This window comes from Mauremys mutica, chromosome 5, assembly GCF_020497125.1.
Source record: "Mauremys mutica isolate MM-2020 ecotype Southern chromosome 5, ASM2049712v1, whole genome shotgun sequence".
Lineage (NCBI taxonomy): Eukaryota > Metazoa > Chordata > Testudines > Geoemydidae > Mauremys > Mauremys mutica.
Genome location: NC_059076.1, coordinates 123,087,909 through 123,103,624, shown reverse-complemented (window position 1 = coordinate 123,103,624; position 15,716 = coordinate 123,087,909). Strand labels below are relative to the sequence as shown.

The 15,716-nt window shown below is 42.7% G+C and overlaps 1 protein-coding gene across 1 annotated transcript in view; it reads left to right on the top strand.

Moving 5' to 3' along the window:
* Nucleotides 1-931: 931 nt before the first annotated feature.
* Nucleotides 932-15,716, top strand: part of MSANTD1 (Myb/SANT DNA binding domain containing 1) — a 68,248-nt gene continuing 53,463 nt past the window's right edge. Inside the window, exon 1 of the mRNA XM_045017512.1 lies at nucleotides 932-1,010. The gene's annotated coding sequence lies outside the window, so the exon portion shown is untranslated. The remainder of the gene's footprint in view (nucleotides 1,011-15,716) is intronic.

The window sequence follows — 15,716 nt, the reverse complement described above, 5'->3', positions numbered from 1 at the left end:
AGAGGGGGCTCAGGGAAGGGGGTTGGGGTACAGGAGGGGTGCGGAGTGCAGGATGGGGCTCAGGGCAGGGAGTTGGGGTGCACGGGGTGCAGGGTGCAGCAGGGAGCTCAGGGCAGGTGGTTGGAATGCACAGGAGTGCAGAAAGGGGCTCAGGGCAGGGAGTTGGGTGCAGGAGGGGTGCGAGGTACAGGCAGAGGGCTTAGGGCAGGAAGTTGGGGGGCGGGGGACAGGAGGGGTTTGAGCTCCAGCCCGGTGCGGCTTACCTAAAGTGGCTCCGGGGTGGCAGTGGCGCACACCAGGGCCAGGGCAGGCTCCCTGCATGCCTGCCCTGTCCCCACGCCACTCCAGGAAGTGCTGCGGCCCCTGGGTGGGGGGGGGCAGAGGGCTCTGCGTGCGCACATGGAGCCCTTTGCCTCCCAGCCCGGGGGCTGCTTCTGAGAGCAGCGCCGGGCCCGCAGCACCACCAGGGGTAATCCCGCGGGCCGGATCCAAAGCCCTGAAGGGCCGGATCCGGCCCGCGGGCCATAGTTTGCCCATCCCTGGTCTAGTAGTTAGGGGAGCTGGATGAATTGGGGTATTTTTAAAGGAGGTACCTGTAACAGGAGGTGGTAGGGCAGTTGAATCAGGGCATTTGTCACTTGTTTTGGTGACAGGGAGAAGGACTGCAAGAGGTTTAGGCAGCTGAGCTTGGTATTTACAGAATGACCTTCTTACATCATAGGGAGTGTATTTGTCCACACTATTCTAAAAGCTAAATTATTTGCACACTAAATGTAATTAAGCCCATCTCAGCCAAACCTTTAAAAGATAACTTCCGTTTGGCCTCTTTTCCCCTCCCCTCAATTGTTTTGAACTGTTTCCTCTTTCTCCTCTCCACATGTTGATTTGTCCTATCTAACTCTGTTGTTCTCACCCAGATGCTAAATTCTGCTCCAGCTCTGTGGTCTGCTGTGAGGATTCCTGCATTGATTTCCTGGCCCATGGGGGATCCTCTGCTTCCAGGACACCAGGTATAAAATCTTTTCTTTACAACTGTTTAGATTCTTTTGTAAGACGTGTATCCGAAAAGAGAGGTCACTCTGTGTCCTGAATGTTTGAATACAGTGGAACAGTAGAAAATGAAGTGTGTACTGCAGTCATTCAAATGTTATAAACAGCTGCCATTTTGTTTTCAGTTCAGATGAGGGGTGTTAGTTAAGTCACTGTTTTCACTCTTTCCTACAGAGTAATCTAGATTGTTTTGCTCTGTGTATATGGAAAAACATAATACACATATGACGTGTTCAAATGAATTTGATTTGGGTTCACATAAGGTCTTAGTGCTGGATTTCTCCCAGACAACTTTCTTTCTTTCTCCCACTGTGCTGTCTCAGAGGCTGTTGAGTGACTATGATACTAGTTACTCTCAGACAAGTGAACTATAACTCCTCAAGGCTTATAGTTTTGAAAAATTGTTGATTTTAAATTTCCTTATGGTCCTGAGATTCCAGCATCTTTTCCTGTGCTCAGAGGGTTGGCCTCTCTGCAGCCCCCTTCTTTCTTTTGGGCCAAGGATATCACTTCTGCTCTCCCCTCAGACAAAATACAACTCTTTGTCCTCTCCTCTTCCCACCAGAGTTTTCTGGAAAGGATGTTCTTTTAAAGAAAACAAACAGATTTTCTATGTGCAGTTGTAAATAGAAACTATTAACATGAGAAGTTAGTTTGTCCCATTTGACATCCAAAGATATTTTGATTTCAGCAGCATCTTAGATGATTTGTCCTAGGATTGATTGTTCTGATAGAATGTCTAGAATCTGTGGAGCAAGCCATGCACCCTGGAGCTTTTTGGGTGAGAAGAGGGCACGATATTGCTTCCCAGCTGTGTAAGGCCACATTCTTCCTCTAAATTCCTACTCATGACTCACACTGCCATGATGTCTATTAGAAATCTGCTATTTAATGATGGATAGGTAGAGGGGTAGATAAAGACAGCTGACCCATCACTGCTCTACAGCCAAAATGCTTCTGAAATAAATGTAGTCAAACTTTACTAATTCTGGGTCACTGAGAACGAAAATGATGCTTAAAATTGTTGATTGGCTCTAGTTTTTCTGTTTAGCCAAAGTGAGCAGAGATGCCTTGTACTTGTGTGAACAGTGCAGATAACTTCTGCTATGTTTGTGGTGAAGTGACTTTTGCATCACAAAAGCGCAGTATAACCACTATGGTTAAGAAAGCCTATCACCTTTATTTTGGCTGCAAAATTGGAGATCAGGACAAGAGGTGGGCCCCACACATATGCTACAACACTTGTGCAACAAATCTTCGCCAGTGGTTGAACAGGAAAAGGAAATCTATGCCTTTTGCAGTGCCAATGATTTGGAGAGAGCCAACAGATCATACCAGCAATTGTTACTTCTGCATGGTGCCTCCAGTTGGGAAAGGTGTGTCAAAGAAGAAAAAGTGGACTGTGCATTATCCAAACATTCCATCAGCTATACGCCCAGTACCCCACGGAGAAGGACTGCCGGTTCCTGATGCACCAGAATCATTCTCACTTGAGTCAGACGAGGAAGAGGATGAAACTTCTGGTCCTGAACCATCAATGTCACAGGACCCACATTTTCTCCCATCCTCCTCCTCTGAACCACACCTCATAACACAAGGTGAACTGAATGACCTTGTCAGGGATTTGGAACTACCCAAGAGTAAGGCAGAGCTGTTGGGCTCCAGACTACAGCAGTGGAATCTCCTGGTAGGTGATGTTAGGGTTTCCATGTTCCGTGACCATCAAAAGGATCTTGTCCCATTCTTCTTCATGGAAGGTGATCTTGTAGCCTCCAACAACATCGATGGTGTGATGGCAGCCCTCAACATCGTTCACGATCCAGATGAGTGGAGACTGTTCATTGATTCATCGAAGACGAGTCTTAAAGCTGTTTTACTGCATAATGGCAATGTTTTACCATCAATTCCAGTTGGTCATGCAGTCCATATGAAGGAAACCTATGACAACATGAAACAACTTTTGAGGTGCATAAACTATGACCAACATCAGTGGCAGCTTTGTGGCGATTTGAAGGTTGTTGCTCTCTTGCTTGGTCTGCAGACTGGATACACAAAGTACTGCTGTTTTCTCTGCGAATGGGATAGTCGTGCAAGAGATTCCCACTACATCAAGAAAGACTGGCCACTCCGACAGTCATTGGCGCCTGGGAGGAAAAGTGTTCAGCATCCACCACTTGTTGAATCAAGGAAGATTTTGTTACCACCCTTACACATCAAGCTGGGTCTGATGAAGAACTTTGTCAAGGCCATTGACAAAACACAAGCAGCTTTCAAGTACCTCCGTGGAAAATTTCCAAGGTTAAGTGAAGCTAAGATAAAGGAAGGTGTCTTTGTTGGTCCTCAGATTCGTGAACTTCTTCAAGATGATGCATTTGACCATGCACTGCGTGGCAAGGAAAAGACGGCATGGAAAGCCTTCCAGTTAGTGGCAATAAATTTTCTCGGAAACAACAAGGCAGACAACTACAGGTTGTTGGTGGAAAAACTCCTCAAGGCATACAAAAGCCTTGGTTGCAACATGTCACTAAAGATACATTTTTTGCACTCTCATCTAGCTTTTTTTCCACCGAACTGTGGAGCAGTGAGCGACGAGCATGGCGAGCGATTTCACCAGGACATTGCAACAATGGAGAAACGCTATCAGGGCAAATGGAGCCCATCAATGCTTTCAGACTATTGCTGGACAGTGACAAGAGATGCTCCATTTAATGAATACAAGAGACAAGCCAAGAAGCGCCAAGTAGACACATAATAGGACTAAACTATGTTTTGCCTTTTGTTTCATAATACATTTTATTTATATAACCCTTTTGCTGATTTTTAAAGTGTTACATAAACAGGACAGGTGAAATATTATCATGTAAAGCAACCATAAACACATGAAAAGACCTAGGTTTACAATTTATGATTAAAACTCTACTATCTACACAATATACATAGACATAAAATGTAAAAACTTAAATATCTTAGAAACAGTAGCCAATCAGTTGTTTTAATTGTCATATTTGAATTCAGCACATCAAAATACATAATAAATACCACATTTTATCTCTGAAGCAGATGACTTCTCAAAAATTGTAGACCAGTGTTATTAATACAAAATTGAAATGTATATAAAACTTGATCATGTCCCATCTCTCCACTCCCCCACCCTTTATATGTTTGTTTGTCTCTTTAAATTGTGAGCTTCAAGGCACGGACAGTGGGTACAATTTTCAAAAATGCCCAAGTTATATTGGTGTTAAATGAGTCCCTTTTTCAAAAGTGACATAGGCATTCAGGAGCCCACTGACTTTCAATGAGACTTAGACTTTTGAAAATAGGATTTTGGCTCTGAATTCATGTAGGCAGGCACTTTTGAAAGTTTTACCCAATGTCTTAATATGTGTTTAATATCTCTGCATGCTACTGCAATAGCATTCCTGAGTGCTACTGCAATCTAATTATTAAATAATAATAATCATAATCTTTAAAAGTGACACTGATCTTGTATTTTCTGAATACTGGCCTGTTAAATATTGAGAGGCACCTACAGTAGTGAAATAGTTGGCCCAAGTTACCTTAAAAATGACAGTAATTAAAAAATTATTAATGCTGATTATTTCTGGTAATAACCACAACTTGCTAGGCACTTTACAAATAGAAAAGTAGACATGATTCTTGCCCGGAGGAACTCCCAATCTTAAGACAGACAAAAAGAGGATGGACAAAGGGAAGAACACAATTATGTTAACAAAATATTTAACGTAAACAGGACTTATTAAATACTCTCCAATTACTCCTTAAAATTGTCATGGTCAGTCCTCAGGTTTCCCTGTGACATCACAGCAGAGGTGAACTTTCAAGAGGGACTTGAACGTGTATATTTTTTTCTGTTCTGAACCAGACACTTGGCTTAAATGTATCTGATTCACTCATCTTGCAAGGTCCCACCGCCCTGCCAGTCTCAATGTAGACTATGCAGTGGTGTTGTAGCTGTGTTGATCCCAGGATATTAGAGAGACAAAGTGGATAAGGCCATATCTTTACTGGATCAACTTCTGTTGGTAAGAGAGAGACCAACAGAAGTTGGTCCAATAAAAGATATGACCTCATCCACCTTATCTCTCAATGTAGAATAGGCAGCTTCTCCTAGACGCATTGTTTTTGATCTTCTGGTAATCTCCTTCAGATCTTATACTTGTTCATGGTACTCATCTCTAATTCAGTGACTTCTCAGCACTGCAAGATACAGAAATGCCATCTTCATACACTTTGTGATTTCTCTCGTGGCTGCCAAGGTCCCACAGTACTGCCTTTGTCTATAAAGCAATGAGTACCTGGACACTGGCCGATGGCTAGCCGGGGGTTTAGCCATCTGATCCCTTACAAGGCATAGTACAGTTCATAGATCAGGAACTGGATTGCAGATTGATTGCCAAGAGAATTGGTTTCCATGGAAGCAGCTTGCAGCAGGAATCCACATGTCTGCTTGCAGGTGACTTTGTACTGGTAAGATCGCTTTCAGCAGACACTCCTAGGCAGTGGATGTTACATAGGCCACTTTTGCAAAGGGTAGTGAACTGTGCAACAGCCCTTGGAGTGCTAATTGCTTTGTTTGTTGTCAGTGACATTCCGCTTTCGCTACAACACACAATGATTGAAGCTGAGTCAATTGAGGCTTAATCAAGGTTAACTCATGGTAAAGTCTAGTCCGTCAAGCACAAGTCAGCATGATTGAAACAAAACTGAGAGAGTTTTGTGTTTAGACAGAGCACGTTACAATTATGCTATAGGAAACAACTGATGTTAATTTATTCTAATTTCCTCAGTGGTGAAAAGGCCTCTGGGGAGGATTTTTAACACTACTAGGAGATCATGTATACCAGTGGTTTGTCCCTTGGTGAACTTACTTGGTGTGTAGGTGTGCAGGGACTTTACCAAGGTAAACTACCACAATATTTGCTTACTTTATCTTGCAATCATAGAAATGTAGGGATGGAAGGGACCTTCAGAGGCTATCTAGTCCATCTCCTTTGTGCTGAGCAGAATTAAGTATACCTAAACCATCCCTGGCAGGTGTTTATCTGACCTGTTCTTAAAAACCTCCAGTGAGCAGAGATTCCACAACCTCCCTAGATAACATGTTCCAGTGCTTAACAATCCTTATTGTTAGAAAGTTTTTCCTAATAGTCAAACTAAATCTCCTCAAATCTATGTTGCAAATTAGCTATGCTTAGAGATGCCAAGTTACCCATGTTAGGAAGGAAACCTGGTAACAGGGAGGGCCTTAACAATAAAAATGAGGGTGATTTACTGTGAGAGTCAGTTACTTAAATTAATGACTAGCAAGCCAGCTGCGCAGACACCAAAGAACAACAGGCAAAAGATGTGACTCACAGGCCACAGTGAGTCATTAAAATTGCTGGGTCTCTAAGGCTGTGTCTACACTATATTTTTAAGTTGTATTTTACAATTGTTGTGTCTCAGCTCAAATTTCACAATGAAGGTTGAATAAACTAAGTTAAAATAGATGTTGAATTTGTCCGGTCCACAACAGCAGGACATCTGCTGGAGTACTGCAGAGTACTGCAGAAAGAGATCTGGGGGTCATAGTGGACCCTAAGCTAAATATGAGTCAATGGTGTAATACTGTTGCAAAAGAAAGCGAAAATCATTCTGGGCTGTATTAGCAGGAGTGTTCTATGCAAGACACAAGAAGTAATTCTTCTGCTCTACTCCGTGCTGATTAGGCCTCAGCTGGAGTATTGTGTCCAGTTCTGGGTGCCACATTTTAGGAACAATGTGGACAAATTGGAGAAAGTCCAGAGAAGAGCAACAAAAATTATTAAAGATCTAGAAAACATGACCTATGAGGGAAGATTGAAAAAATTGGGTTTGTTGAGTCCGGAAAAGGGAGGACTGAGAGGGGACATATGTTTTCAAGTACATAAAAGGTTGCTACAAAGAGGAGGGAGAAAAATTGTTGTTGTTAACCTCTAAGGGAAGACAAGAAGCAATGGGCTTAAATTGCAGCAAGGGAGGTTTCGGTTGGAGATTAGGCAAAACATCCTAACTGTCAGGGTGGGTAAGCACTGGAATAAATTGTCTGGGGAGGTTGTGGAATCTCCATCATTGGAGATTTTTAAGAACAGGTTAGACAAACGCCTGTCAGGGATGGTCTAGATAATACTTAGTCCTGCCTTGAGTGCAGGGGACTTGACTAGATGACCTCTCGAGGTCCCTTCCAGTTCTATGATTCTGTGATTCTATTACTTAAGTTCAACAGCACATGAGGTAAGTCATGTTGGATGCCCAAATATGGCCGACAAAACTAGTGTTGCCACAACCTAATTACATAGAGTTGCAAGTAAGGCAATTATTGTGGCAGAAACTCCTAGACAATGAGAGGAATAAAGGTCAAGCTGGGAAGTAGAGAGCCAAACATGTGGTCAGACCAGAAAACAGGTCTTGGAAGGGCATTCAGAACACTGTAGAAAAATAAGCATGAAGTTGTTATTGGCTTGTTGAATATATTGGCTAAATTTACATAATCCCCAGCATTTCTTCTGCTCAGTTAAGATTGAGTCTGAACTAAGTTCAGTGTCCTGGTCTTTGTGTTTATGATTTTACTAAGAGCTTCAAACCACCACATATTTATATAACATTAATACATACTCTGGCTGAATAAAACTATATTTTAGCTTACAAAGCTATAGCCAACATTTTAAGACTATACTGTAGGCCTATTCAGATAATGAAATGAGCAGCTCAGAACTCTCTTGTGATCTACATTTGAGAATATTTAGTACCCAGATGTCCACACTGAAAGATTTAATTGGTCTGAACTGGGTCTTTTGTCACACAGCACCTCAGTAATCTGGTTGGCTTTGGTAGGCCTCCAGCAACTGTTTGATAGCTGCCATAACCTGTGAACTGGCTGGAATCAGAGGTCAGGTCTACAGTACAAAGTTTTGTCAGCACAGCTATGTTGGTCAGCGGTTGGGGCCCGCACTCTGCTAGGCCTTTCCCTTCCCAGGCTGCTCCTGTTACCTGACTGGTCCCATGTCCAAATTCTGGAGTCCTCAGTAAGTATTTTAAATAATAAACTTTAATAAAGTAAAACCATAAGCACTGGAGCTCTGTTGGTCAGGCAGAGTCACAGTAGGGGGCAACCACACACGTTCACTCTCCAGACTGCCTGCCTACTTGCCAAAGAATTAATAAAAATGTACAGTGTGTGTGTGTGTGTGTGTGTCAATATCAATTGACCAATGTATACCAGAAACAGGTTACCAAATCAGAAACTGCTGCTGGGTAAAGAAAGAAACTGGTGCTAGGCAGAGCAGGACTAGTAACCTTCACCTGAGTCACAATCACAACAGGAGCTGGAGACCTGCTCTCCTCAGGCCAGGAGTCATTTCTGCACATGTAAAGATTCGCAAAGGTTACTCAGCGGACACCTTGATTGACAGCCCCTAGGCTGAACTCTCTCTACTGGCCCTATGCTGTTAGTGCAGCCTTCACCTCTGATCAATGTGCCAGCAACTCCTGTGTAGATGCAGTTAAGAGTCTTTTGACAGTATAGCTTATGCCATCAAAGGAGATGATTTAACTGTATCAGCAAAATAACTCCTTTTGCTGGTATAAATTGCATCTCCACTAAGGAACTATGCCAATATATCTATACCAATATAGCTGTATCAGCAATGCCTTTGTAGTGTAGACTAGCTCTGAGATGTCAAAGGCAGACTTGGGCTAAACTCACTTTTCTAAGAAGCAAGGAAAAAATAGAAGTTATGGGATGCTCTGGGATTTACTTGAAAATCTGACTGCAGTCTCATATCTATCAAAGGAAATACTTTTATAAAAAATATTGTCTTCCAGCATAGCTATTGAAAGTGAAGTTCAAAAGTTCACTTAGTTCAGAGACTTTAATCATAGACCACAAAGTACATAAGTCCTATCAGCTGACTGTTGCCCCTGAGAAAAATGACTTTACAAGTCAAAACAAATACCAGTTATATACAAAGTTCAATGTCTGAATTAATTTCAAACCATGTCTACAATGAAGCTTTGAATCATGCTATCCACAATATGTTTAAATTAGGGCTGTCGATTAACCGCAGTTAATTCATGTGATTAACTCAAAAAATTAATCACAATTAAAAAAATTCAGTTTTAATTGCACTGTTAAACAATAGAATACCAATTGAAATTTATTAAATATTTTGGATGCTTTTCTGTATTTTCAAATATATTGATTTCAATTACAACACAGAATACAAAATGTACAGTACTCACTTTATATTATTTTATTACAAATATTTGCACTGTAAAAATGATAAACAAAGGAAATAATATTTTCAACTTACCTCATACAAGTACCATAGAGCAATCTCTTTATTGTGAAAGCGCAACTTACAAATGTAGATTTTTTTGTTACACAACTGCACTCAAAAACAAAACAATGTAAAACTTTAGAGCCTACAAGTCCACTCAGTCCTATTTCTTGTTCAGCCAATTGCTAAGACAAACAAGCTTGTCTACATTTGTGGGGCGTGATGCTGTCAGCTTCTTATTTACAATGTCATCTGAAAGTGAGAACAGACGTTCGCATGGCACTTTTGTAGCTGGCATTGCAAGGCATTTATGTACCAGATCTGCTAAACATTAGCCACCATTTCAGAAGACATGCTTCCATGCTGATGACGCTCATTAAAAAATAATGCATTAATAAAATTTGTGACTGAACTCATTGGGGGAGCATTGTATGTCTCCTGCTCTGTATTTTACCCATATTTTGCCATATATTTCATGTTACAGCAGTCTCGGATGATGACCCAGCATGTAGTTCATTTCAAGAACACACTCACTGCAGATTTGACAAAATGCAAAGAAGGTACAAATGTGAAATTTCTAAAGATAGCTACAGCACTTGACCCAAGATTTAAGAATCTGAAGTACCTTCTAAAATCTGATTGGGACGGGCTGTGGAGCATGCTTTCAGAAGTCTTAAAAGAGCAACACTCCAATGCAGAAACAGAAACCGAACCACCAAAAAAGAAAATTAACCTTCTGCTGATGGCATCTGACTCAGATGATGAAAATGAACATGCTTTGGATCATTATCGAGCAGAACCCATCGTCACCATGAATGCATGTCCTCTGGAATGGTGGTTGAAGCATGAAGGAACTTATGAATCTTTAACGCATATAATATAATATATGGAGATATACCTATCTCATAGAGCTGGAAGGGACCCTGAAAGGTCATTGAGTCCAGCCCCTGTCTTCACTAGCAGGACCAAGTACTGATTTTGCTCCAGATCCCTAAGTGGGCCCCTCAAGGATTGAACTCTCAACCCTGGGTTTAGCAGGCCAATGCTCAAACCACTGAGCTACCCCTTCATTTGGCATGTAAATATCTTGCAATGCCGGCTACAACAGTGCCATGCAAACACCTGTTCTTACTTTTAGGTGATGTGGTAAACAAGAAGCTGGAAGCATTATCTCCTGCAAATGTAAACAAACTTGTTTGAGCAATTGGCTGAACAAGAAGTAGGACTGAGTGGACTTGTAGGCTCTAAAGTTTTCCATTGTTTTATTTTGAATGCAGTTATTTTTTGTACATAATTCTACACTTGTAAGTTCAACGTTCATGATAAAGAGATTTCATTACAGTACTTGTATTAAGTGAATTGAAAAATACTATTTATTTTATTTTTACAGTGCAAATATTTATAATAAAAAATAAATTGAGCACTGTACACTTTGTATTCTGTATTACAATTGAATTTAATATATTTGAAAATGTGGACAGCATCCAAAAATATTTATGTAAATAGTATTCTATTATTGTTTAACAGCATGATTAATCACAATTTTTGTAATCGCTTGTCAGTCCTAGTTTTAAATGTTTTCTAACATGCTATATCATGGTTTTCCTTTCTTCTGTGGACAAGGATTTTTCTTAAAACACTATCTTAGCCAAACCACAACAATAAGCAGTCCATGCATGAAAAAAATTACTTTATTAAGCAACTTTTGTTCTTCAAATGTATTGTCTCTGCAGATCCACACAGAGTATTAATGTGTAAAGAAAGTCAGAAAATTGAATGTGCATTCTGTGGGAAATTCCAACATTTTGATTTTATTTTCAATCCAAATCAAAACATAAACATGAAATTTCCTGTGGAACATGAATTCCCAAATATTTCAGTTCAGACCATCAAAATCTTTATAATATATTAAATAAGACATTAAAATATTCATTTTATTATATATTTGTATGTGAATTTAAACTAAACCAAAATGATAGTCAAAAGGAAATGTTCAATATTATCAAAATGAAACAGGAGTGCTGACGTTTTTTCATTTTGATGTTTTTCCCATAAAAAGTTCTGTCAAAATTAAAACATTCCTGTGAAACATTTTTTTTCAATTAAGTTGCATTTTCTGATGAAAAACTGTTTCGTCGAAATTTTTTCAACGACTACTAATTATGTGCCAGGGCATGTGATGACATAGCCTGAAATGGGTTCTTCAAAGCAGTTGAGTGGGTGAGTGCATGCTGTTCTGTTACAGCTTTCTAGAACCAAGGACATAAAGCCCCCCCCCTACATTCAACTTTCCCTCGGTTCCTCTCTAACTTAGGCAAACCCTGTACATCTCTTAAGTACAGGGGCAGTGGAAAGGGGCTAGTGCACATCTGTGGACGTAATACATTTAAACAACAGAAGTTACTTAGGTAACTTGTTCTTCTTTGAGTGATTGGTCCCTATATGTATTCCAAACATGGGTACTTGTTCTCCATGAGCAATGAGCACCACAGTTGCTTATACTGCTTGGGAGACGTGCATTTTGCTGTGCGCTGTGACATCTGTAAGTCCTTTCCCCTTGCTCCCTACAGTGCACTTTGACCAGCCATATACACCCTTGCCATAGCTCTCTGCTCCACAGCCTTCTGCAATGGCAGATGCACCATTCTTCCTGTGTCGGAGATCACATCCAAAGGTTGCGGGACCACCCACAGTGACGGCTGCGTCGCTACCGAAGGTCTCTTTGGACTCCAAGGCCTTTTCAGCGAGGAACCATAATTCTCCCCAATGTTCAGGTGTAGCTTGGACGCCCGGGCACAACCTCTGCACCAGGCAGGGTACGCTTCAGCCCTGTTGCATTGGTATGCGTATCCTTAGGACCTACAGTATTTCCAGGACCTGACCTATGGGCACACTGGCTGCTTGGGACCCATACCACTCCCCATATCCACCTTTGCAGGCCTCACCCCTTCCATATGGGCCTGTGATGTTATCTGATTAGAGTATGACCGTGCAAATCATTGTTGCTACCACTGTTATATAATTGCAATGAATCTTATACAAAGTGTGACACATGGCCAGAAAAGGTTAAGCAGCTTGCAATCTAATTGACCCAAATTCAACCCTTAGAGACATTTTGGTAGATGTTTGTGTTTTATGTTCCTGTCTATGCTGTATTCTGCTAATTCAGAGATCAAAAGGACATCTTAACATTTAAATGAACTATAATAAATATAGTAATATCACTGTGTTCATCTCTCTTTGAAATGTATAGCAAATCACCTGTGAATGGTGGAAAAACAGGCAATTGCTTTATGTTAATCTGTGTAACTAATTACCGGTGATGCTTAGGACTAGGTCTACTTCAAAGTCTCCATGATTGCCTATTGTTCGCCTAAGGACTCCAACCTGTCTGTATAAAAACCCCTTTGGTCCTGATCCTTTTTATCTCAGATCTGCTTGATGCTTCATGCAGGGGAAGCTTAAGTCCCAAGACTGAGATCTCCAGTCCTGACTGGATCACTTTGATATGGTCAGTGAACTATAACCTATGGACTAATTCTGAAAGAACTCTTTTCAACTACAAAGCTCACCATCTCTATGAATCTGATCTCAAACATACTCATATATGTATGTATATTGATCTTGTCACCAATTCTCTTTTCTTTTTCAATAAATTTTAGATTAGTTAATAAGAATTGGCTGTAAGTATGTATTTGGGTAAACTCTGAAATATTCATTAACCTGGGAAGTAATGTGTCCAATCCTTTGGGACTGATAGAACTTTCTTATATGGTGAATAAGATTTTCAGTAATCCTCATCATATTTGACTTGGGTGTCTGGGTGGAGGCCCAAGGCTGGGTTACTTTAAGGGAACTGTGTTTTGGCTTCTGGGTAACCAGTAAGGTATTATAGAAGCTGTTTTGTGCTGGTTTGGCAAATCTAAGTATTGGAATATCCACCAGCTTTGGGGATTGTCTGCCCCATTCTTTGCAGTTCACCCTAATTGAGTGACCTCAGCATGGGTCCCCCAGAACCATGCAGCTCAGATCCAGAGGCAGAGATGGAGTGAGAGCCGGTAACGCCTGTCCCTTGTGGTCCCAACAGTGGCCCCTTCTCTCCAGACAAAGCACTGATTTTCCCCAACCCTCTTGCCTCCTGATGATCACTGCCAATACCAGGAGCTGCTGCAGAGGGTGGCCCTGGGTTTTGGCATCTCCTTGGAAGAAGTCCAGGACCAACACCATCAGCTGCTGGACATCCTCCAGCCTAGCATACCATCCTGCATTGCATTGCCCATAAACAACGCCATCCTTCAACTTGCACAGGTGGTCTGGCATGTACCGGCATCCTGCAACCCCACGCCTAAGAGGGTAGAATGCAGATATTTTGTGCCATCCAAAGGGGCTGATTTCCCTTTTTCTCCACCCCTGCATCATTGGTGGTGGACATGATGACTGAACTGGCGAGACAGCATTCTCACATCTCCACTCCTCTGGATAGGGCGGCAAAGCACCTAGACCACCTGGGATGCAAAATTTACTCCTCCAAGGCCCCTCAGTTACGCATATCCAACTATCTGGCTCTGCTGGTGAAGTATGATTTTAATAACTATGCCAAGCTAGCAGAATTCTTGGAGGATCTATGCAGGACAAACAACAACATTTCCAGGCCCTGGTGGAGGAAGGTCACTTGACGGCCATGGTTAGTCTCCAAGCGGCGGTGGATGCGGTGGACACATCCTCCCGCTCCCTGGCCACTGGTGTCATCATGTGACAAGAGGCCTGGCTGCAATCCTCCGGCTTCCCCACGGAGGTTCAGACCATCATCCAGGACTTCCCCTTTGACAAAGACAAGTTGTTCTTGGCAAAGACAGATGAGTCTCACCACTCCCTAAACGACTCGAGAGCGACTCTCCAGTCTCTTGGGATTTACAACCCGGTGCAAGCAACAGAAGCCACCCTTCTGGCTGTGTCCCTATAAACTGTACCAGCCCATGTACATGCGGTATCAGGAGCCTGCCCAATGGCACCCCAGATCACAGCCTCCATGACTCACAGCCTCCACTATCTCCTCTGATATACCAAAGCATCAACTAAAGGCCCAGTTTTGACATGCCTCTTCACAGCCGTGAACCCCTCTGTCACCATTTCTGGCCCCCATTACCACCTCTGGGAGCTGTTTTTCCCTATTCGCCCACCACTGGGGCAAGATCACCATGGATCATTGGGTATTAGAGATTGTAAAACATGGGTACTCTTACCAAAACATCAGCCCATCCTCATTCTCTATTCACTCATTGCCTCTGAAGGTATCTGTGTAAACGAAGAGAAATCTGTGCTTGTCCTGACACGGACAATCCATTTCATCATGGCACAGCTCAAGCCTTCCTCCTAGCAGATGATTTCACCACCCTGATGGCCCTCTTAGTGACCCTACACCGCAACCCCCACACCACACTGCTTCGCTGTCTCTGCTTCTTTGACCACATGGTGGCCTGCACCCATAATGCTGCATGCCTGCCTGCACATGTGCTGTCTACAACTGTGGCTCCTGTTAGTTTGCAAGCTCCACATCAACCACCTGGACACTGACCAGACTGTCCTGAGGCTGGTCCGCACCTCCCTCACCTGGTGGACCAATCCTGCCAAGATGCTGCGAGGCACCCTATTCGCCACTCCCATCCCCACAGTCATCTTTACCATGGACGCCTCCCTTGTTTGTTGCGGTGCCCACCTAGATGGCCATGCTTCACAAGGGGATTGGACTCATTGCAAGGCATGCATGCATATCAACATCCTAGAGCTGCGGGCAGTCCAGTTAGCCTGCTGTGCATTCTTGCCTCTTGTCCACAACCTACACATTCAGCTTCTCTCAGACAATACCACTGCAGTGGCATACATAAACAGACAGGGAGGCATCAGGTCCCAGTCACTTTGCACAGAATCCATCTGCCTCTGGAACTGGTGGCTATGCCACAATGTCATACTCCATGTGGCATACCTCCCAGGGGGGCAGAACTCCCTGGCAGACATACTTAGCCAGACCTGGTACCTCAATCGCAAGTGGGAGCTCCATGACCCCCCTCTCCGCTCCATCTGCCATGCTTGGGGCACCCCTCGCTGAGACCATTTTGCCACTTGCGAAAACTGTAACTTCCCCCTCTACTGCTCCAGGACTGCCAGAGGCCAAGATTCCCAGGGCAATGCTCTTCTCATTCCATGGCAAGGCAGTCTCCTATACACCTTTTCCCCATTCCCTTTCTCCCCCCGCCCCAAATTCTGTGCAAGATCCGCTGCAACTGGGCCACAATCCTCCTAGTATTCCCGTTCTGGCCCTGACAGTTCCAGATCTACTCATACTCT